The 24,638-nt window shown below is 40.0% G+C and overlaps 1 protein-coding gene across 1 annotated transcript in view; it reads right to left on the reverse strand.

The window, feature by feature from the left end:
* ZMYM1 (zinc finger MYM-type containing 1) overlaps positions 1–13,944 on the reverse strand; it is a 35,652-nt gene extending 21,708 nt beyond the window's left edge. The window contains exon 1 of the mRNA XM_023727253.1: positions 13,866–13,944. The gene's annotated coding sequence lies outside the window, so the exon portion shown is untranslated. The remainder of the gene's footprint in view (positions 1–13,865) is intronic.
* Positions 13,945–24,638: the final 10,694 nt, after the last annotated feature.

Raw genomic sequence — 24,638 nt, forward strand, 5'->3', positions numbered from 1 at the left:
TGTTCAAGAAAATTAAAAAATGGAGTTCAGCAGAGACCTAGAATTCATTAAAAAAAAAAAATCAAATGGAAATTTTAGGATTGGAAAATAAAACAGGAGACTTAAGGAATCAATAGATGAATTTAATATCAGATTAGTGAACTAGAAGACAGATTAATATAAAGTCATCTGATGCACAGAGATAAAAGGATGAAAAATACAAGTAAAAATGAAAGAGACATGTGGGACATGGCAAAAAGGTCTAACATACATGTAAACAGAGTCTCAGAATGAGAGAAAAGAGGCAATGGGGCAGAAGCATTTTGTGATGAAATACTGGCTGGACAACTTCCCAAAATTGGAAAAACAAAACACATGAATTCAAACTGTATGAACCCCAAACAAGGCAAGCATAAAGAAGAATACAACCAGGCACATCACAGTAAATGTGCTGAAAACTAAAGATAAAAAAAAAAAAAAAAAATCTTAAAGGAAGCCAGAAGAAATAACACATCAAACACAGAGGGAAACAAAAATAAGAATGAAGCTTATCAGAAGCTTCTTGTCAGAAACAATAGAAGTCAGCAGTCAATAGAATACTTCTAAAGTTCTAGGGTGTGGGGTGCTACTTAGAATTTTATATCCAGTAAAAATATACTTCAAAAACAAAGGTGAAATAAAGACATCAGCGACCCTGTAGGACAGAGAAGAACCACCCCACAGGGTGTCCAAGGAGTGGCTGGTGGATTTGAACTGGTTAGCAGTCATACCTCTTAACCACTGCACCACCAGGGCTCTTAGAATTCTCCATCCAGTAAAAACATCCTTCAAAAACAAAGGTGAAGTAAAGACATTTTCAGATGAATAAAAGCTGTTGAGAATTCATCATTTGTAAACCTATACTACAGAAAGGCTAAAGTGAAATGGTAGATGGAAGTTTGGCATAAAGATTGGAAAGAAAGAAGAAAAAAATTCTATTTGTAGACAACATGATTGTGTATGTAGAAAATCCTAGGGAATTTCTTCTTTTCCTTCTCCTTCCAAAATAACTAGTAGAATAAGTTAATATAACAGGAGCATAGCATAATACAAGGTCAATATTTTTTAAATTTCCACTCTGATCACTTCTCTTCAACATTGTACTAGAGGTTCTAGTCTGGCCAATAAAGCAAGAAAAAGAAACAAAAGATACAAATTTTGAAAAGGAAAAAGTAAAACTGCCATTTTTCATTTTATGCCTGTGCACACAGAAAATTCAAAAGAATCTCCAAATAACTACTGGCATTATTAAGTAAATTTAGCAAGGCCAATTTTCCAAAAAATCAATTTTATTTCTTTGTACTAGAACAATTAGAAAATAAAATTAAAATAACCATTTTCTATAGCACCATAAAAAGCAAATGCTAGGCCTAAATCTAATAAAAGATGTCAAGACCACTACACTAAAAACAAAACATTGCTGAAATTAAAGATCTAAATAAATGGAGAGATATACCATGTTTATTGATTGAGAGACTCAATACTGTTAAGATGTCAATTTTCCCCAAATAGAGCTGAAGATCAAAATCCCGGCGGGGGTTTTTGTGAAACCTGGAAAGTTCTAAAAGGTATACAAATGCAAAGAACCTAGAATAGACAAGATAATCTCAAAGAAGAAAAAATTAGACAATTTAATTTTAAGTTATAGCAATTAAGTCAGCATGGTATGGATATAACAAAATGACTAAAAAAACAGACTCCAGAAAGATATACAGTTAGTAGTTTTTAAACAAAGATATCACTGTAACTCTATGGGTAAAGGCTGATCTTTTCAGTAGATGATGCTAGATCAATTAAATATCTGCATTTGGGGAAGGGGGGAAAAAAAAAAGAGCCTTGGCCCTTACCTCACACCACATAAAAATTAGTTTATGATGGGTCACAGACCTAAATGTGGAAGGTTTATTTAAATAAAGTGTTTATGAAATGTGGTGCAGTGAATTACTTAATACGGCCCTTCTACACAGTCTTTGTAACTCCCACCAAATGACTGAGCGAGGACCATACAAATGAGGTACTTGTGGTCCACCAAGGAGATTGGATTAGCTTGCTAATAATGTAAATAAAATGCACTCCACACTTGTGGGGGTGGCAGCATGCAAACAAGGTGTATGGAACACTAACGAGGGGATTGGTCAGTTTTGCCATCCTGTTAGGCTTAAAAGAGCAGTCAATCCCAGAGCAGAGGGGACTTGACTACCACAAAGAAGAAAAGGCAGGAGCACAGCACATCTATTGGACCTGGGATCCCTGTGCTGAGACCCTCTAGACCCAGGAGACAGAGAGAGCTGTAACACTGAAGACAGCAAGATGGCAAGAAGCAGCAGCAGAGAAATGGTGGCAGCAGAGGCAGCAGAACCAGGAGACCAGCAGGAGACGGTGTGCTGGGCTTCCCCGCCCATGGAGTGGGGAAGCTGAGTGCCTTCAGGCAGGAGGCCTGCTGGAGGAGTACGGTGCCTCCGGGTACTTGGTGGAGCTAGGTTTGTCAAGCTACAGAGCTACAGCTGAGTGACTTTAGGCTGAGGCTTACTGGTGGAGTTGGGTGTCTTGGGCACTTACTGGCAGAACTAAAAGAGCTTTGTAATACTTGCCTGAGCAGGGCAGAGGCCAGGCAGGCCCAAGAGGCCCCTAGGGGGGCGGAGGGCTAGAGAGGTCTGCCTGTGGCACAGCTAAGAAGAGGCTGTCCTGATCAAAGTACTGTATCTTCAGCATTCCTGAACCTGTTACTTCCATAATAAACCTCGTAACTGTGAGTACGGTCTGTAAGTTCTTTGTGGACACTGCATGAATTATTGAACCCAGCAGAGAAGTAGAGAGAGCCGTGGGGGCTGGTGTCAGAAATGGTAAAAAGGGCTGGTGAGAGGAGGTATGCTTAACCTCTGCCTCACAGGAATCAGCCTTGAGCTGTAGATGCTGATAACGACTTTCTCTCCCCCTTGTGAAGTTAAAGGAAATTGGATTCCTCCACCATCATGCCATTCTTATAGAAAAAAATATAATATCTTCATGATCGTAAGATGGATGAAGATTTTTTAAACAGGACACAAAAAGCACTAACCATAGAAGAAAATGTTAATAAGCTGGACTTCATTAAAATTAACAAGTTTCATTCATCAAAAACTTCATTAAAAGAATGAAAGGCAAGCAACATAAATGTTAAAAATTAAATAAATATTAATATATGTCTCCAACAAGGACTTGTATCTAGAATATAGAAATCCTATAAATCAGTAAGACACACAGTCCAATTTTAAAAGTAGACAAAAGACTTGAACAAATTTTCTTCACAAAAAGGATATTCAAATGGCCAATAAACATATGGAAGAGTACTTCAGGAAAAATATAAATAAAAACCACAATATGATACTACTATTAAAAAAAAAAAAATCCAAACCTGACAGTTGCTGTCGAGTCAATTCTGACTCATGGCAACACCATGCAGGGTAGAACTGTACTCCACACAGTTTTCAAGGTTGTGGCCTTTCAGAAGTAGATTGCCAGGCCTTTCTTCTGAGTTATTTCTGAGTGAGTTTGAACTGCCAACTTTTTGGTTAGAAGTTGAGTGCTTAACCATTTGCGCCACCCAGGGACTTTTATACTACTATACCCCTACAAAAGTGGCCAAAATTAAAAGGACCAACAATATCAAGTGTTTGGAAGGTTGTGAAGCAACTGGTAACTCTCATACATTTCTGGTGTAAATGTAAATTGATACAACCATTCTGAAAGACTGTTTGGTATTACCTTCTAAAGCTGAACATATGTATGACTCAGAAATTTCACTCCTGGATATATACCTAACAAATGCTTATGTTCATTAAAACACAAGAATGTTCACAGCAACTTTGTTCGTAAGAGCCAAAACCCAAAACCCAAATATCTGTTAATACTAGAATGGATATATAAATTGTGGTATATTCATACAATGGAATACTATACAGCAATGAAAAAGAGTTAATTGATGCTACATGACAACATCATCAATTAATTGAAAACATTAATTTTTTAACTGAAGAAAAAATTCGAGCCTTGAGTTGCAACAGTGAAGGATTCTATGGGGAAAATATTAAATGATGCAGGAAGCATCAAACGAAGACAGAAGGAATACAGAGTCATTATACCAAAAAGAATTGGTTGCCGTTCAACCATTTCAAGAGGTAGCATATAATTGGGAACCGACAGTACTGAAGGAAGAAGTCCAAGCTGCACCAAAGCATTGTTAAAAACAAGCAACTGACAGAATATCAATTGAGATGTTTCAACAAACGGATGCAACACTGGAAGTGCTCACTTGTCTATGCCAAGAAATTTGGAAGACAGCTATGTGGCCAACTGACTGGAAGAGATCCATATTTATGCCTATTCCCCAGAAAGGTGATCCAACCGAATGTGGAAATTATCGAACAATATCATTAAAATCATACGCAAGTAAGATTTTGCTAAAGAGCATTCAAAAGCGGCTACAGCAGTATATCAACAGGGAACTGCCAGAAATTCAGGCCAGATTCAGAAGAGGATGTGGAACCAGGGATATCATTGCTAAGTCAGATGGATGCTGGCTGAAAGCAGAGAATATCAGAAAGATGTTTACCTGTGTTTTATTGACTATGCAAAGGCATTCAACTCTGTGGATCATAACATATTACGGATAACATTGCAGAGAATGGGAATTCCAGAACACTTAATTGTGCTCTTGAGGAACCTGTACGTAGATCAAGAGGCAGTTGTTCACACAGAACAAGGAGATACCGCATGGTTTAAAGTCAGGAAGGGTGCACATCAGAGTTGCATCCTTTCTCCGTATCTATTCAATCTGTATGCTGAGCAAATAATCCAAGAGGCTGCACTATATGAAGAAGAAAGGGGCATCAGGATTGGAGGAAGACTCATTAAAACCTGCGGTATGCAGATGATACAACCTTGCTTGCTGAAAGTAAAGAGGACTTGAAGCACTTACTGATGAAGATCAAAGACCACAGCCTTCAGTATGGATTGTACCTCAACATAAAGAAAACAAAAATCCTCACAACTGGGCCAATAAACAACATCATGATAACTGGAGAAAAGACTGAAGTTGTCAAGGATTTCATTTTACTTGGATCCACAATCAACGACCACGGAAGCAGCAGTCAAGAAATCAAAAGACGCATTGCGTTGGGCAAATCTGCTGTGAAAGATCTCTTTAAAGTGTTGAAAAGCAAAGATGTCACCGTGAAGACTAAGGTGCGCCTGACCCAAGGCATGGTATTTTCAGTCACATCCTATGCATGCGAAAGCTGGAAAATGAATGAGGAAGACCAAGGAAGAATTGACACCTTTGAATTGTAGTGTTGGCAAAGAATATTGAATATACCATGGGCTGCCAAAAGAACGAACAAATCTGTCATGGAAGAAGTATAACCTGAATGCTCTTAGAAGCAAGGATGGTATCATGGATTGAATTATGTCCCCCTAAAATATCTGTCAACTTAGCTAGGTCATGATTCCCAGGATTATATGACTGTGTACCATTTTGTAATCTAATGTGATTTCCTTATGTGTTGTAAATTCTATCACTATGATGAAATTGTATGTGACTTCCTTATGTGTTGCAAATTCTATCACTATCACGAGGTTATACTGATGAGCTATAGAAGTGTCTTAAGCCAATCTCTTTTGAGATATAAAAGAGAGAAGCGAGCAGAGACACATGGGAACCTCATAACACCAAGAAAACAGTGCCGGGAGCAGAGTGCATCCTTTGGACCTGAGGTTCCTGCGCAGAGAAGCTCCCAGACCAAGGGAAGATTGATGACACGGACCTTCCTCCAGAGCCGACACAGAAAGCACTCCCCTGGAGCTGACGCCCTGAATTTGGACTTGTAGCCTACTGGACCATAAGAGAATAAACTTCTCTGTTAAAGTCATCCACTTGTGGTATTTCTGTAACAGCAGCACTAGATGACTATGACAGATGGCGAGACTACGTCTTACATACTTTGGACATATTATCAGGAGGAATCAGTCCCTGGAAAAGGAAATCATGCTTGGTAAAGTACAGGGTCAGCAAAAAAGAAGAAGACCCTCAACGAGATGGACTGACACAGTGGCTATAACAATGGGCTCAAGCATAGCAACGACTGTGAGGATGTCACAGGACTGGGCAATGTTTTGTTCTGTAGTACATAGGGTCGCTGTGAGTCGGAGCCGACTTGACGGCAACAACAACACAGATGACAACACGGATGAATCTCAGATACAACGCTGAGCAAAAGAAGTCATTCACTGTATGCTTCCATCTATATATGAAGATTAAAAACAAGTACAACTAATGTATGATGATAGAGGTCAGGGGGATATTTACTGAAAAGAGATATGAGGAAGGTTTCTGGGGTGCTAGAAATGTTCTATATCTTGATCTGGATGGCGGTTACATGTTGTTATTGTTGTCAGGCGCCATCAAGTCGGTTCCTACTCATAGCGACCCTATGCACCAAGGAATGAAACACTGCCCGGTCCTGCACCATGCTCACAATTATTGTTATGCTTGAGCTCATTGTTGCAGCCACTGTGTCAATCCATCTTGTTGAGGGTCTTCCTCTTTTTCGCTGACCCTGTACTTTACCAAGCATGATATCCTTCTCCAGGGACTGATCCCTCCTGAAAACATGTCCAAAGAATGGAAGACATGGTCTCGCCATCTTTCCTTCTAAGGAGCATTCTGGTTGTACTTCTTCCAAGACAGATTTGTTTATTCTTTTGGCAGTCCATGGTATATTCAATACTCTTCACTAACACCACAATTCAAAGGTGTAAATTCTTCTTCGGTCTTCCTTATTCACTGTCCAGCTTTCGCATGCATAGGATGTGACTGAAAATACCATGTCTTGGGTCAGGTGCACCTTAGGCTTCAAGGTGATATCTTGGCTTTTCAACACTTTAAAGAGATCTTTCACAGCAGATTTGCCCAACGCAATGCGTCTTTTGATTTCTTGACTGCTGCTTCCGTGGTCGTTGATTGTGGATCCAAGTAAAATGAAATCCTTGACAACTTCAGTCTTTTCTCCAGTTATCATGATGTTGTTTATTGGCCCAGTTGTGAGGATTTTTGTTTTCTTTATGTTGAGGTACAATCCATACTGAAGGCTGTGGTCTTTGATCTTCATCAGTAAGTGCTTCAAGTCCTCTTTACTTTCAGCAAGCAAGGTTGTATCATCTGCATACCGCAGGTTTTAATGAGTCTTCCTCCAATCCTGATGCCCCTTTCTTCTTCATATAGTGCAGCCTCTTGGATTATTTGCTCAGCATACAGATTGAATAGATACGGAGAAAGGATGCAACTCTGATGTGCACCCTTCCTGACTTTAAACCATGCGGTATCTCCTTGTTCTGTGTGAACAACTGCCTCTTGATCTACGTACAGGTTCCTCAAGAGCACAATTAAGTGTTCTGGAATTCCCATTCTCTGCAATGTTATCCGTAATATGTTATGATCCACAGAGTTGAATGCCTTTGCATAGTCAATAAAACACAGGTAAACATCTTTCTGATATTCTCTGCTTTCAGCCAGCATCCATCTGACTTAGCAATGATATCCCTGGTTCCACATCCTCTTCTGAATCTGGCCTGAATTTCTGGCAGTTCCCTGTTGATATACTGCTGTAGCCACTTTTGAATGATCTTCAGCAAAATCTTACTTGCGTATGATTTTAATGATATTGTTCGATAATTTCCACATTCGGTCGGCTCACCTTTTTTGGGAATAGGCATAAACATGGATCTCTTCCGGTCGGTTGGCCACGTAGCTGTCTTCCAAATTTCTTGGCATAGACGAATGAGTACTTCCAGTGCTGCATCCATTTGTTGAAACATCTCAATTGATATTCCATCAATTCCTGAAGCCTTGTTCTTCACCAATGCCTTCAGTGCAGCTTGGACTTCTTCCTTCAGTACCATCGGTTCCTGATCATATGTTACCTCTTGAAATGGCTGAACGTCAACCAATCCTTTTTGGTATAATGACTTTGTATTCCTTCCATCTTCTGATGCTTCCTGCATCATTTAATATTTTCCCCATAGAATCCTTCACTATTGCAGCTCGAGGCTTGGATTTTTTCTTCAGTTCTTTCAGCTTGAGGAATACCAAAAGTGTTCCTCCCTTTCGGTTTTCTATCTCCAGCTCTTTCCATGTCATTATAATACTTTACTCTGTCTTCTCAAGCCACCCTTTGAAATCTTCTGTTCCGTTCTTTTACTTCTTCATTTCTTCCTTTTGCTTTAGCTACCTGACATTCAAGAGCAAGTTTCAGAGTCTCTTCTGACATCCATTTTGGTCTTTTCTTTCCTTCCTGTCTTTTTAATGACTTCTTGCTTTCCTCATGTATGATATCCTTGATGTCATTCCACAACTAGTCCAGTCTTTGGCCATTAGTGTTCAACGTGTCAAATCTATTCTTGAGATGGTCTCTAAATTCAGTTGGGATATACTCAAGGTCGTACTTTGGCTCTCGTGGACTTGTTCTAATTTTCTTCAGTTTCAACGTGAACTTGCATATGAGCAATTGATGGTCTGTTCCACAGTTGGCCCCTGGCCTTGTTCTGACTGATGATATTGAGCTTCTCCATCGTCTCTTTCCACAGATGTAGTCGATTTGATTCCTGTGTATTCCATCTGGCGAGGTCCATGTGTATAGTCATTGTTTATGTTGGTGAAAAAAAGCTGTTTGCAATGAAGAAGTCATTGGTCTTGCAGAATTCTATCATGTGATCGCCGGTATCATTTCTATCACCAAGGCCATATCTTCCAACTACTGATCCTTCTTCTTTTTTTCCAACTTTTGCATTCTAATCACCAGTAATAATCAATGCATCCCTACTGCATGATCAATTTCAGACTGAAGAAGCTGGTAAAAATCTTCAATTTCTTCATCTTTGGCATTAGTGGTTGGTGCATAAATTTGAATAATAGTCGTATTAACTGGTCTTCCTTGTAGGCATATGGATATTATCCTATCACTGACAGCACTGTACTTCAGGATAGATCTTGAAATGTTCTTTTTGATGGTGAATACAACGCCATTCCTCTTCAAGCTGTCATTCCTGGCATAGTAGACCATATGATTGTCTGATTCAAAATGGCTAATACCAGTCCATTTCAGCTCACTAATGCCTATCGATGTTTATGCCTTCCATTTCATTTCTGACGATTTCCAATTTTCCTAGATTCATACTTCATACATTCCATGTTCCAATTATTAATGGATGTTTACAGCTGTTTCTTCTCATTTTGAGTTCTGCCACATCAGCAAATGAAGGTCCTGAAAACTTGACTCCATCTACGTCATTAATGTCAACTTGACTTTGAGGAGGCAGCTCTTCCCCAGTTGTCCTTTGAGTGCCTTCCAACCTGGGGGCTCATCTTCTGGCACTGTATCGACAGTGTTCCACTGCTATTCATAAGGTTTTCACTGGCTTCTTTTCAGAAGTAGACTGCCAGGTCCTTCTTCCTAGCCTGTCCTACTCTGGAAGATCTGCTGAAACCTGTCCACCACGGGTGACCCTGCTGGTATCTGAATACCAGTGGCATAGCTTCCAGCATCACAGCAACATGCAAGCCCCCACAGTATGACAAACTGACAGACACGTGGGGGGGTGGTGGTTACACAGACATATACATATATAAATACTCATAAAGGTATACACTCAAGATTTGTGCACTTTACATATATACACACCTCAATAAGAAGCAAAAAATAATTTAAAGAAAGAATGCTAATACATCAACATTGGCAAGGATGTGGCAACATGAGCACTCCTACGCATACCCCGTTAGTTGGAATACAAATTGGTTCAGTCTTTCTGGGTGGCAATTTGGTACATCTATCCAACATTCCTCGCTGGTGCAAATAGTTAACACACGGTTGCCAACCGAAAGGCTGGCAGTTTGAGTCCACCCAGAATTGCCTTGGAAGAAAGCTTTGGCAATCTACTTCCAAAAAATCAGACACTGACAACCCTATGGAGCACAGTTCTACTCTGATACATACAGGGTTGCCATGAGTCGGAATCAACTCGACTGCTACTAGTTTAGTTTTGGTTATCAAATTTTTAAATGTGTGCTCTTTGACTGGGCACTTTTGGAAATCTATCTTACAGATGTACATACAAATGTACATAATGATGTGTATGTATGTTTCCTGCAGCACTGTTAGTCGTGAAAATTTGTAAAAACCTAAATGTTCATCAATAAAGAGCGGTTAAACAAATATGGATATATCTATATTATAAAAAACTGAATAGCTATTGTTTGGTTTAGAATATATTACACTGGAGGGACATCATGATATATAGTTAACTGGAAAAAACAACTATAGTTGGTCCTATCTATATAGGAGAAAACTATACATGTGATAAATTATATCAGTAGAAGTTCTCTTAACTGATCTTCACTTAACAAATTCACTGTGTTAACCAGAAAGAAATAGTTGTTTCACTGAAAACTAAGTTGAATGCTTGGAAAAGACTCAACAACAAGAACTACTTAAAAAAAAAAACTAAGAATTATTGGTAAGACAATTTTAAAAGACTAGGAAAAAAATCATAAAAATCCAAAAAGAATTTTTACTTTCAATTTTGTGGAAGTGTCTTTCTTACTTCACCTTTAAAGAAACTAAAATTGAACATTTTAAACAATCTGTTACAGGTTAAGTTCATGTAAGACACAAACTACTAACTATAATTTTAGATCCACACTCCAAGAAAACGCCTTGAACATACGCATAAGATTGGCAAATGAACGTATATTTCTAGTTCAGGAATCAACTACTAGTCATGACTGTGTCTACATTCGACAAGAAGGAGGGAGCATTAAGCAAAGGATTCAACAAGCGTTAGGTATGAATGAGCATTAGAAGAATAGTAAACAAGTCACAAATTAAGACCACGTCTCAAGTTGGGAGGTTGAGGGCTGGCAAATTCCCATGCATCCTTTAAAGCTCAAATATCACATCTTCTCCAAAGCATTCTCTAATTTCCCTTCTCATTATCACTCTCAAGCAAGAATTGTTTTGTTTGGGTTCCCAATGCTTCTCAGACCTTTATTAGAGCTGTTATTTCTTTGCATTATAGCTACTACTTTATAAACTATGCATGCTGTTGTTGTTAGGTGCCGTCAAGTCGGTTGCGACTCATAGTGACTTCATTTACAACAGAACGAAACACTGCCCGGTCCTGCACCATCCTCACAGTCAGTTATGCTTGAGCCCATTGTTGCAGCCCCTGTGTCAATCCATCTCGTTGAGTGTCTCCTTTTTTCACTGGCCCTCTACTTTACCAAGCATGATATCCTTCTCCAGAGACTGATCCCTCCTGATAATATGTCCAAAGTATGTGAGATGTAGTTGCGCCATCCTTGCTTCTAAAGAGCATTCTGGTTGTACTTCTTCCAAGACAGATTTGTTTGTTCTTTTGGCAGCCCATGGTATATTCAATATAGATTTGTTTTATTTAGTTGAGTCCTACAAGCTCTTTTACTAGCTTGATAGGATGGCTGGAGGCAGGAGGTTAAATACTTTCAAACCAAACTAAAATGTCCATGCTTAATTCTGTAGGCAATGAGGAGCCACCATTTATAAAGTGCCTGGGTTCTGGGGTTACAGAAATAAGATGTAGTCCTGATCCTCATAATGCTCTGCCTAGCAGAGTATAAGTGCAACAATCTAAGTATTTACAAGGTACAAAGCAGAAATGAGGGAAGGGAAGATGATCACAGAAGTCTTCTGGAAGGTGCAATCTGAGCTAGGTTTTAGTACGTGTCTAGCAAGCACTGCCACCACCCGTCAGTTTGTTGCACTGTGGTGGCTTGCATGTTGCTATGATGATGGAAGCTATGCCACTGGTATTTCAAATACCACCAGGATCACCCATGGACAGGTTTCAGCAGAGCTTCCAGATTAAGACAGACTAGGAAGATAGGCTTGGCAATCTACTTCTGAAAATTAGCCAATGCAAACCTTATGGATCACCTCAGAACATTTGCTTCTCCTGCTCTGGACACATCATCAGGAGTGATCAATTATTGGAGAAGGACATCATGTTTGGTGAAGCAGAGGGCCAATGAGGGCAAGGGAGACCCTCAGTGAGATGGATAGGCACAGTGGCCACAATGATGGACTCAAACATATCAGGGACCATGAAGATGACACAGGACCAGACATCACTTCATTCTGGCGTCCATGGGATCACCATGAGTTGGAGTCAACTTGATGGCAGCTAAGAAGAAGAAGTAAGCATTGACAGGGGATATTACAGGCACAAGATAGCATCAATAAAAGCACAAATATATGGGAAATAAAAAGAGTAGGGTTATTGTTGAAGAGAAAATGCAAGGGTCATAGTGGAAGGAGATGATGCTGGAAAAGCAGTCATGGATTAGGAAGGCCCTTGAACACAACCCCAAAGACTAGAACTTAATCTTGTAAGTCAGTAGCTCTCAAACTGTGCTTTTGGGGTTCAGCAAATGTTTCATTTTTAAAATAAAAATTTACTTAAAAAACCCAAAAACTAATAAAACATGAGATACACTTAACCAAAGGTTAAGTTTTTAGAAACCCCTGAAAACACTAACTTGTTGTGACAATCTTCAGAAAATAGCTTCTACTGCCACCTGGGTGAATACTGTTCAATTTCTGGTAGCTGTGGCATTGACTAGGAAGAAAGGCCTGGCGATCTACTTCTGAAAAATCAGCCAGTGAAAACCTGATGGATCATAACAGTCCATCCTGTTATGCAGGGGGTCGCCATGACTAAAGGGCTGACTCCACGGCAACTAATGACGAGGTGGCATTGACTAGGAAGGTTACAGCTTTGCATTGATCCTTTTTGGATTCTAACTCATATATAATCACGCACATAAAACCCTAGAAGTAAATTCACTACTTTAGCAAATGCATCTACTTATCTAATGCTCTAGCTTCAACCTAAGAGTTAAATGGGCAAAATGGAAATGTCTAACAGTGTGGAATCTTTATGCTAGAAAGGCTAAATGTATTTCTTGTTATAAATTTTGGGGCTTCGTGCCTTTTATATTTGTGAGGAGGCCTACAAACGATTCAACTCTTAAAGCAAAAATTCACCACTCCTCTCCTTCGGGTTCAGCTTAAGTAAAAAGCATCCTGAGATGACATTCTGAGAAATCTGATTACGCTCCCATTTGTAAGCACTAGTCTATGCAAATTAAGATAGTCTCAATCCTGTCCACTGAAACAAAATACTGAAATAAAGTGTGATGCCGAGACTCACAGATTGCGCACCATCATCTAATCCCAATTTCAAGTTCGAATGCATTGAGTCAAATTTATTAAATGTATAATATTCATTCGTACTAATAGTTCTTTAATCTCTCTGAACTGAGATCCCGTGTACGATTCCCTTTGCAAAAGGAGTTATAAGATTTTTTTCTTTTTTTAAGTTTGAAAAACCACTGCTTAATGAAGGAAAGCTACAGGGGTGATCAAATGAATGAATGTTTTAGAAACTAACGGGGCCGCAGACACAGACCAAGGCTGAAACCCCAGTTACGACGCAGTAACAGTAGGCGGCGCGAAACGCTGGACGTGGAAGGAACGAGACCCGACTCTCTGTTGGCAAGGCTAAAGGAGATCACAAATACAATCCAAGTCGGGGCAGGGCTCGGAGTTTCCGACCAGCATATGGCGCAGTCCGCACTCAGGCCCCGTGCCTAGAATCCCGGCCCAACCCCCGGCGCTTCAGCCTCCCTCCGACGGACGAAACTCTCCGCCCCTCTCCGGTAAGGCACGAGGGCTGGACAGAAAGAAAGACCGATCCCAAAGCCGTACAAAGAGGCTTACTAATTTCTCTCAGGGACGCCCGCCGCGTGAGACTTCTCAAAGGAACTTCCACACAGCCTTTACGCGCCCCCGACGCTAAATGGGCCCACCGGCCCCACCCCCTTCCCGTCGTGCTCTGCGGCTGAACATGCGCAGCGCTGCCGGCCTGGTGTCCCTTTTCCCTACGTCGGGAAAGGAGGGGCGACCTTGGGTTAAAAAGGGAGGTGGTGGTGGGGGGGGAGAGACTGGCGTTGGGTGGACTTACGCCTTCTAACTGCGGGACAGTTTACCGTTGAAGCCATTTCTAGATCGCAGCCAAACTTGACCCTTAAAGTTGAGATTGATTCAGAGCCTAGATTTCCTGGATTCAAGACATGACTCTACAACTTTACTAGCTGTGACCCGAAGCGATTTGGCTACTTCTGTAAATCCCAATTTCTTCATCTTTGACTTGGAGATAATTAGTGCCTATGTCATAGGATTCTGAAGATTAAAGAGAAAGGGCCAGATACAGAGTCAATTCCCAGTAAAAGAATTACCCAGACGATAGAGGGGGTGTGCAGGCTGTTTCCATTTATGGAAGCTTTCAGTATATTAAAATTCAAATAATCGTGGAACAGTGTTGCAAAAATCATGGTATATTTTAAATGCTTATATATAACAAATTAATGAAAGGGGCTGCGTGGAAATTTCACAATTATTGTTTATTGCCAACAGTATAGGCCTAGCTTCCTGGGTATTGTGGTATTGTTAATGCCCAGCTTGCATAGTTCACTTTTGCGTGCTCCTACGATTTTAATTTATTTCCCTCCTATCCACCCCTCTTGCCTTCCCATGACTTTGAAGTTTAACTAAGTTTCTCTTAGAGAGGTAGAACGACCTTGGAGGATAGAGTAACTCATCTGCGACGTGATAACAGGGCAAGATGACTTTCAAGCATTGCCACGTGCAGAATGTAACTACCGGAAAAAAACTATAATCTTGTCCATATAAAAACTTCAGCGAGTCTCCAAAGGGGAGACAGGTCTTTTGGAGGGGCTCATTCCCCTCTGTCTCCTGTATATCGATATACAATAAAACACTATTGCTGCTCACCTCACCCCTGTATCAGTATTGGCTTCTGCGGCAGGCGGCTCAGATCTGCCACTGTGGTAACATTAACACTTTCAACGCCTAAAAAAGAGCAGGATAAAATTTTGTGCTATCCCAAAATCGTGTTTTAAAAAATCACATTAGGATTATAAAAAATATATAAAGTTATATGATGTATTTATTGCAATCCTGTTCCTGGCCATAACTTCTTTTTTTATTGTGGTAAGTATATATGTAATAAATCGCTTGCCATTTCAGCGTTCTTCACATGTACAATTTGATGATATCAGTTTGACCATAACTTCATAAGGACAAATTTTCAAAAATCTAAATTTGAGGCCCTTTGTGAATGTGAGGTCCAGGCTAAAAGTACCTACCGACCCTTGCTGCTATCGCCCCTAAATAGTCTCTGCTGTTAATCTCAAATTCAAATCATTTGGTGACTTTGAATACTAGACTAGTAGCTGAAGTTAATTTTTCTAACAGTTATTCTTACCTTCCATTCATAATAATCTATTCTTTTAGACTGTTAGAATTGGAAGGTAACCCAGAACTGCCCATAGATGGGTGCAGACTGCCACTCTAATGCATCCATTTTACGAAAGGGGAAAGTGAGGGCCAGAGAGTAAAGGTAATTTACCCCAAGTCACACAGTGACTAGTAGCTGGGATTAGACTAGAATCCAGAAAAGTCCTGCTCTAGTGGGCCTCCAAAGGCAAGTGATAACATCATCACTAACTTCCTTGGGACTAAAAAAATGGAGGATTCATAAATCAGAAAAACTGTAAGGATATGTGATAATTTCAAGAAATTGTACTTCAACCTCTCTGAAAATTTGGCCTAAAGACTCAGGCAATAGACCAGGATGCAGGCCAAGAATTCCCTGGGTCTTTCTTGCCCTGGAGCCTCACCAGTTTACTGAGGTTGAGAGAAACTAAAGAAGGATAGGGTAGGGAGCTGTGGGAGACAGGGAAATCAATTCACTTCTTTTCAATCCTATTCTTCATAGCTCAGCTGGAGAAAATGACCTTCATGGTATGGTAACGATGGTTTAGGGGTGAAGGGAAGAAACAAGAAAACAAGAAACTGGAGCTGAAAGGCATTTCCCAACCTCAGAAAAATTCACTTGGGAATGTGTAGCACAGGGGTAACTTTTTTAATACCAGGAGCATGCAGGAAATAGGAAAGTAACAGTAAATTAAATCAGTGAGTTAGGTGTAAGAGTGTGGGGTGTTGGGGACTGCAATGTGGCTTAAAGGGGCAATTGCTAGTGTTAAAAATCATATTAAGCCAATAATAGAAATTGATCGAACATTAATATATGATTTGCAAATCGAGGTAACATTTTAACTAGAGAATCAAAAATGTTCCAATGAAGAAGGATCTTTCACAGGTTTTTATATTCCATCTTATGGCTAATAATTATACATTGCCATGGAAACAAGGTCAGAACAGTGTTTACATAATAACAATTTACCCTAAAACACAGCTTCTTGTTTTAGAGTTTCTGTTTCTTGAAACTGACTGTACGTAGATAATTCTTCTAATTCTTCAAAAGAGCACAAGGACCAAGGAGAACATTCTATACAAATTAAGCTAGACTATTGTCTGACCTAAAGGTGACTTTTAGAAAACTAGTTTTTTTAAGGCTCAAGGTTTAAAGATCGTCTCAGGGCCACAGTTTGTGTGGCTCACCTCAACCTCTATGGAGCCCAGAAATCTGTATTTCATGTGAGTTAAAACTCTGTTTCTCATTACTCAGCTCTGATTGTTGCTGTTCAGGAATGCAAGACCCAGTGCTGGCCAACTTTCCAATTTCCAAGAGAAGTCTGAAATTCCCTGGCTTAAAAAAAATGTTGGAAACCAATTAAAATTTTTAGAAATGTTAGGTATATGGAATGTAACAATTCTTGGGCTAAATCTGGTTCATAGGCTGTCTATTTGCAATCTTTGTGTTGTATGGCTGCTGGTCAGAAGCCCGGAGTCCCTTATGGTGCAAACTGTAAACGCATTTGGCTGCTAACCAAAAGGTTGGAGGTTCAAGTCCACACAGAGGCACCTCAGAAGAAAGACCTGGTGATCTACTTCCGAAAAATCAGCCATTGGAAACCCTATGCAGCACAGTTCTACTCTGACATACATGAGATCACCATGAGAGTTGACTCTACTGACAGCAACTGGTAGCTGGTCTGAAGCCCAGAAGTTAGCAATCTATACTGAGTTTTGAATGTTAGTTCCTGCCAAAGGCTGCTCATCCTTTAGTTTAGCCCCTGGAAAACTGCCAAAGAGAGAGAAACAGGCTCTATTGTGCGAAAGTCAAAACCTGCTGAGCTAAACCCTGAAGAGGCTTTACCCCAGTGTCACTGGGGCTAGAAAGAGAAGAATCCAAGAACTAAAGGAAAGAAGGTTCCACTGAGAAGGCACATCTGGTTTTGCTTTGTTTTTAATTCTATTTTTCAATTAACATGTAATAAAACTATTTTGGGGGGAGTGTACAATTCTATGAATTTTAACATTTGTATAGATATGTGTAATCATCACCATAATCAAAATACAAAACAGTAAAAACTACCATCACCCAAAAAATCTCCCTCATGCTATCCCTTTGTAGTCACAACCTGCTCCTACCTGAGCCCCTGGCAACCAACTGATCAGCTATTTGTCACTATGGTTTTGTCTTTTTGAGAATGTCATATGAATGAATCATACGGTTTGTAATCTTTTGAAACTGGCCTCTTTCACTCTGCATGCTTTTGAGATTCATCCAAGTTGCTGTGTATACCAATAGTTCATTCCTTTTTATTGCTGAGTAGTAATCCATTAAGTGGAGCCCTGGTTGCGCAGTGGTTAAAGCACGCAGCTGCTAACTGAAAGGTCTGTGGTTCTAACCCACCAGTACCGCTCCACTGTAGAAAGTTGTGGCAGTCTGCTTCTGTAAAGATTTACAGCCTTGGAAACCCTACAGAGCAGTTCTACTCTGTCCTACAGGGTCACTATGAGTTGGAATTGACTCGACAGTAGTGGGTTTGGTTTGGGTTTAGTAATCCATTCACCCATTGAAGGACACATGGGTTGTTTCCAATTTTTGCAGTTACGAATAGAACTGCTATATACATTTATGTACAGGTTTTTGTGTGAATATATACTTTTTGTTTCTGTAGTGTAAATACCTCACAATGAGTCAGAATCAACTGGATGGCAACTTTTGTTTTTTTAGGGTAAATACCAGGAGTGGGATTGCTGAGTCATGTGATACACGTATGTTTAACTTGACAAGAAACTGGCAAACAGTTTTCCAGAGTGTCTGTACTATTTTGAATTCCCTCCAGCAATGTATGAGAGTTCCAGTTGCTCTGCATCCTTGATAGCACTTGTATTGTCAGTATTTTTATTATTTATTTTATTTTAGCCATTCTAATAGGTGTATAGTGGTATATCATTGTGGTTTTAATTTTCACTTCCTCAGTGGCTAATATGTTGAGCATCTTTTCATGTGCTTATTTGCCTTCTGTATATCCTCTTTAATGAAGAATCTGCTCAAGTCTTTTGCCCATTTTTAGAATTGGGTTGTTCATTTTTTTAATATTCAGTTTTGAGATTTCTTTATATATTCCGGATACAAGTCCTTGGTTAGATATGTGATTTGCAAACATTTTCTCCCAGTCTGGAGCTTGTCTTTTAATTCTCTCAGCAGTGTCTTTAGAGCAGAAGATTTTAATTTTGATGAAGTCCAATTTATCAATTTTTCTTTTATGGATTGTGCTTTTGATGTCATGTCTAAGAACTCTTTGCCTAACCCCAGTTTATAAAAAAATTTCTTCTATGCTTTCTTCTTAAAATTTTATAGTTTTACATTTAGATCTATGACCTGTTTTGAATTAAGTTCTGTGTAAGGTGTGAGGTTTAGTTTAAGACTTCATTCTTTTTCAAAATTATTTTAGCTGTTCTAGTTCCTTTGCCTTTCCATATAAATTTTAGAATCAGCATATATATTTTATATATATATATATATAAAATATTGAAGGTGTCAAGGATTTCGTTTTACTTGGATCCACAATCAATGGCCATGGAAGCAGCAGTCAAGAAATCAAATGATGTGTTGCATTGGGCAAATCTGCTACAAAAGACCTCTTTAAAGTGTTAAAAATCAAAGATGTCACTTTGAGGACTAAGGTGCACCTGACCCAAGCCATGGTATTTTCAATTGCCTCATATGCATGCAAAAGCTGGACGATGAATAAGGAAGATCGAAGAATTGATGCCTTTGAATTATGGTGCTGGCAAAGAATATTGAATATACCATGCGCTGCCAGAAGAACAAACAAATCTGCCTTGGAAGAAGTACAGCCAGAAGGCTCCTTAGAAGGGAGGATGGCAAGACTTGGTCTCACAAACTTTGGACATGTTATCAGGAGGGACCAGTCCCTGGAGAAGGACATCATGCTTGGTAAAGTAGAGGGTCAGTGAAAAAGAGGAAAGGCCCTCAATGAGATGGGCTGATACAGTGGCCACAACAATGGGCTCAAACATAGCAATGATTGTGAGGATAGTACAGGATAGGCAGTGTTTCGTTCTGTTGTACGTAGGGTCACTATGAGTCAGAACCAAATGGCACCTAACAACAGCTTATCACAAAAAAAATTCTGCTGAGATTTTGCTTGAAATTGTGTGAAATGTATGGATTAATCTGGAATTTGGGGAGAATTGACATCTTTACTACATCAAGTCTCCCAATCCATAAACACAGTATATCTTGCTATTTCTTTAAACCCTCTTTGATTTCTTTCATCAGTGTTTTGTAGTTTTTAGCATACAGATACTATACATATTTTATTAAATTTATAACTAAGTAATACTTTGAGCTACTGTAAATGGTATTGTTTTTTAAATTTTGGTCTCCAATTGTTCATTGCTAACATATAGAAATACAAATTATTTTTGTGTGTTGACCTTAAATAACCTGCAACCTTACTAAACATATTTATTAGTTCTAGGAGGTTTTTATTTTATTTATTGTATTTTAGATGAACGTTTACAGAGAAAATTAGTTTCCCATTGAACAATTAATCACATATTGTTTTGTGACATTGGTTGCCACCCGCACGATGTGTCAACACTCTCCCCTTCTAGACCTTGGGTTACCCATTACCAGCTTTTCTGTCCCCTCCTGCCTTCTCGTCCTTGCCCCTGGGTGGGTGTGCCCATTTAGTCTCGTTTTGTTTTATGGGCCTGTCTAATCTTTGGCTGAAGGGTGAACCTCAGGAGTGACTTCAGTACTGAGTTAAAAGGATGTCCGGGGGCCATACTCTCGGGGCTTTTCCAGTCTCTGTCAGACCAGTAAGTCTGGTCTTTTTTTGTGAGTTAGAATTTTCTTCTACATTTATCTTCAACTCTGTCCAGGACCCTCTATTGTGATCCCTGTCAAAGCAGTCAGTGGTGGTAGCCAGGCACTATCTAGTTGTGTTGGACTCAGTCTGGTGGAGGCTGTGGTAGTTGTGGTCCGTTAGTCCTTTGGACTAATCTTTCCCTTGTATCTTTGGTTTTCTTCATTCTCCCTTGCTCACCAAAGTAGGATGTAGAACATTTTCTTTATAAACTATGTTATGCCAGTTGAGCTAGATGTCCCCCAAGACCATGGTCCCCAGCCCTCAGCCTAGTAATTCGGTCCCTCAGGACATTTACATGTGTCTGTGAAGCTTCCGTGACCTTACCTTGGTCAAGTTGTGCTGACTTCCCCAGTGTCTTAGTCATCTAGTGCTGCTCTAACAGAGATACCACGAGTGGATGGTTTTAACAAAGAGAAATGTATTCTCTCATAGTCCAGTAGGCTACAAGTCCAAATTCAGGGCATCAGCACCAGGGGAATGCTTTCTCCATCGGCTCTGGAGGAAGGCCCATGTCATCCATCTTTCTTTGGTTTGGGAGATTCTCTGCGCAGGAACCTCAGGTCCAAAGGACGCGCTCTGCTCCCAGCACTGCTTTCTTGGTGGTATGAGGTTCCCATGTGTCTCTTCTCACTTCTCTCTTTTATATCTCAAAAGAGGTTGCATTAAGACACTAATCTTGTCAACCTCATCAGTATAACCTCATCACAGTGATAGAATTTATAACACATGAAGAGATCACATATAATCTCATCATAGTGGAAGAGTTTACAACACATAAGGAAATCACATCAGATAACACAATCATACAATACTGGGAATCATGACCTAGCCAAGGTGCTACACACATTTTTGGGGGGACACAATTCAATCCATGACGCCCAGTATTGTGTACTGTCTTACCTTTCACCAAAATTAACACTTATCTATTGTCTAGTTAGTATTTTTCCCTCTCCACCTCTCCCCTCCCTCATAACCATCAAAGATTGTTTCTTTCTGTATGTAAAACTTTTCATGAGTTTTTATAATAGTCAAGCTATCGTCCAAGAAAAGTCCCCAGTATCTCATTCATAACCAGTGACATGCATATCCCTTACACATAAACTCATTGCCAGTGAGTTGTTTCTGATTCATAGGGACCCTATGGGACAGCATAGAACTGCCCCACAGGGTTTCCAAGGCTATAAATCTTTACAGAAGCGGACTGCCACATTTTTGTCCTGTGGAGTGACTGGTGGGTTCAGACCCCCAACTTTGTGGTTACAGCCAAGTGCTTAACCACTGCACCACCAGGGCTCCTTCATATCCTTTGGAACACCCATATGTTAAGAGTATCTTGTTTTGGGTCCAAGGGTGGAAGTTCAGAAAGAATAAGAGTTAATACCACTACTTTATTCTTTGTAGTCTGTACACAAACAAATAGGCTTTATTTATTTTTTAAGAGTCGGGAGCTAAAATTGCTTCATTTGGTTATCCCATGTAGGTGGCATATCCATTTATCATGCTTGATTATAACATATAATCCAAATTTAATAGGTTTAAACAATAAACGGAATGATTTGACTCATAAAATTGAAAAATAAAGGAGGTCAAGCTCCATACTTCGTTCAGTCAGGACTGGGTTGCATTTTTCTGTAATTCTCTCAACTCTGCCTTCTTTGGCCTTACTCTTAAGCTGGCTTCCTTTATGGTAGCAAAGTGGCTACATTTCCTCATTCATGACAAGGAAGAAAGATGTTATCTCTTTCCATAACTATTAGACCAACTGCCTGTTTGGAGTTTTGTGCTACTTCTGAACCAATGAGTGGCTGCAATACTGTTACTGAACTATACTAATCAGGGCACTTCCCTAGGGGTAGAGCCAGTCCCTCCAAAGCACATGGCTGCCACATGGTTGCGAGGGTTAGAATGGAGGATTGCGTATATATTTCAAATATATTTTACAAAAATGACTGACAGAAAGAAAGGGGGAAAATACACTAAATGTAAAGAACAGCCGTTTTTGAGACAATGAAACTGTGGGTGGATTTCTTTTTCCTTTACCTTTTGACTTTTTTATGTATCAGAGGTTTTTTGTTTTTGTTTTTTTCCCTACCATAATTATGTATCACTTTTATAATGGGGGGGGGGAGAAGCCCCACAAGTTTATTGAAAAAAATTTAAGATTCAGAGAATGATGCAAAATAGCAATATGAGAATTCACCAGATAGTACAAAGCTAATTGCCAAGAGGAACAATCTGCAATAGGGAGAGTAAGAATGAATCATAATTCTGTTTGTCTCCTGAAGAGCCCTTCTTCCCTTTCAAGGCTCCTTACACTAAAGAACAATTTTTAAAAGCACCCCAATTATGTGTAACATCCTGTCTCGGGACAACTATTTGAAATTTATTTTGGGTTTTATTTGCTGGTTCTCAAACAAATAACTTCAAATGAAACTTTCTGTGTAGGTTTTGCTCTACATCTCAGCCTGTGGGAAATGTGGAGCCCCCTTGCAGTAAACAATTTGGCCTTTGGTCCTGGTTCCTGAGAGCCTGACCACACCTGAGGTCAATGAGTGGGGACTGACCCAACCAAGAGGGGTCACCTAGGTGCCCAGTGCTGACTAAGCATCAGGAGGCATGATGTCATCTATCATGGCCATGTGGTGAAGCCAGTACAGGTATTGGAAGGCAAAGGCTCACTGGAGCTTCCATGTTGGAGAGAGTGAACATTCTGCTTTGGGAAGGGTAAGCATGGCCCCTGGGGACATGGAAGCCCTGTGCCAAGACCCCTCTCAGACCTCCCCTTCATGTATGTATCCTTTTTCCTTCTAGGTTAAAGAGAGTCCTTTCCCTGCACTTTGTGAGTTGTTCCATTGGATTATTGGACCTAAGAGAAGAGACTGGTACCCGTTGACTGGCCCCAGGTAAATGGGGCTGCACTGGCAGCTGGGGTCTGAACTGACCAGGGAAGGGAAACTGAGATTTCCCTGGACTGATTTGATAACACAGCCTGACATGCACTTTTTGTTTCCGAACTGCATGTCTTTGTCTCTTACAACCTCTGTCTCCTAGTACCTAACACAGTGCTGGGCATGGAATCGTCACTGGATAAATGTTTCTTTAATGAATGGATGGATGAATAAATCCTTTCTGCCTCAGGATTTTTTTGTTTCTATCTCTCATTGTCACTGTCTCTGAGCTATGAATCCATATGACCAAGTGCTGAATAAATTCACTTAGAAACTGGCTTGTTCTTTCAGCTGAAATCAGAACTTGCAGGGGCACAGCATTGGCACTGTTCCCCTATGTTCCATAATGACTTCCAAGGAAGGTTAGGCTTACTTAATCTGGGCTGAGCCACTTGGTGACACCTGAAATAAGAAGTCTCCCACTTTTTAGGATGGATATCAACTTGGAGTATTCTTTTTGCACCAGCTCATCTTCCCATTTTAAATATTGACATATAGCATTTACTATCTCTGGAGTCAGACAGCCTATGTATAAATTCTGGGTCTGTCATTTACTACCTGAATGACCTGGGGCATTAACCTGCCTGATCCTCAGTTTTCTCATATGGAAAATGGCAATGGCATTTCCTATGGGGTTGCTGAGAAGATCAAGTGAGATAATGTGTGTAAAGCATAATGTCTGCCCTAAGGTAAGTGCTGAACAATTGTAATTATTATTATTTTAAAAACATCTATTGAGTGCCATCTATGTGCTAGGCATTATACTAGGTGGTGAAGATAAAAAAACAGAAGCACTAAGATAGACATAGTTCATGCGTTCATGAAGCTAGTTTAGTGGAGGATTTGCACATGTAAACAGCAGTGCTAATGGGACTATGAGGGTGGAAGTATAGGGTGCTGGGATAGCCCATAGAAGGGCCCCTTCTCCCAGGAATGAAGGTCAAGAAAGGCTTTCAGGAGAAAATCACATACAACTTGATGCAGGAAGGCTGGGTAGGATTTAGCTGGGTGAAGACAAGGGGAAAGAGTATCCTAGGGACAGCATTACTAAGGCTCAGAGGCAAGAAAGAGTTTGGAGTATTTGAGGAATTAAAATTAATTCAGTATTATTGAAGTCTATCATACAAGATGGAAGGATAGCAAGAATTGAGGCTGAAGGTACATGGGGCCACATCATGCTGGGCCTCATAAATCAGGAAGTGGAAAGGGTTGTTGTTGTTGTTAGGTGCCGTTGAGCCAGTTCTGATTCACAGCGACTCTATGTACAACAGAATGAAACACTGCCCAGTCCTGTCCCATCCTCACAATCATTGTTATGCTTGAGCCCATTGTTGCAGCCACTGTCAATCCATCTCATTGAGGGTCTT

The sequence above is a fragment of the Trichechus manatus genome, unplaced genomic scaffold (genome assembly GCF_000243295.1).
Source record: "Trichechus manatus latirostris isolate Lorelei unplaced genomic scaffold, TriManLat1.0 scaffold00015, whole genome shotgun sequence".
Lineage (NCBI taxonomy): Eukaryota > Metazoa > Chordata > Mammalia > Sirenia > Trichechidae > Trichechus > Trichechus manatus.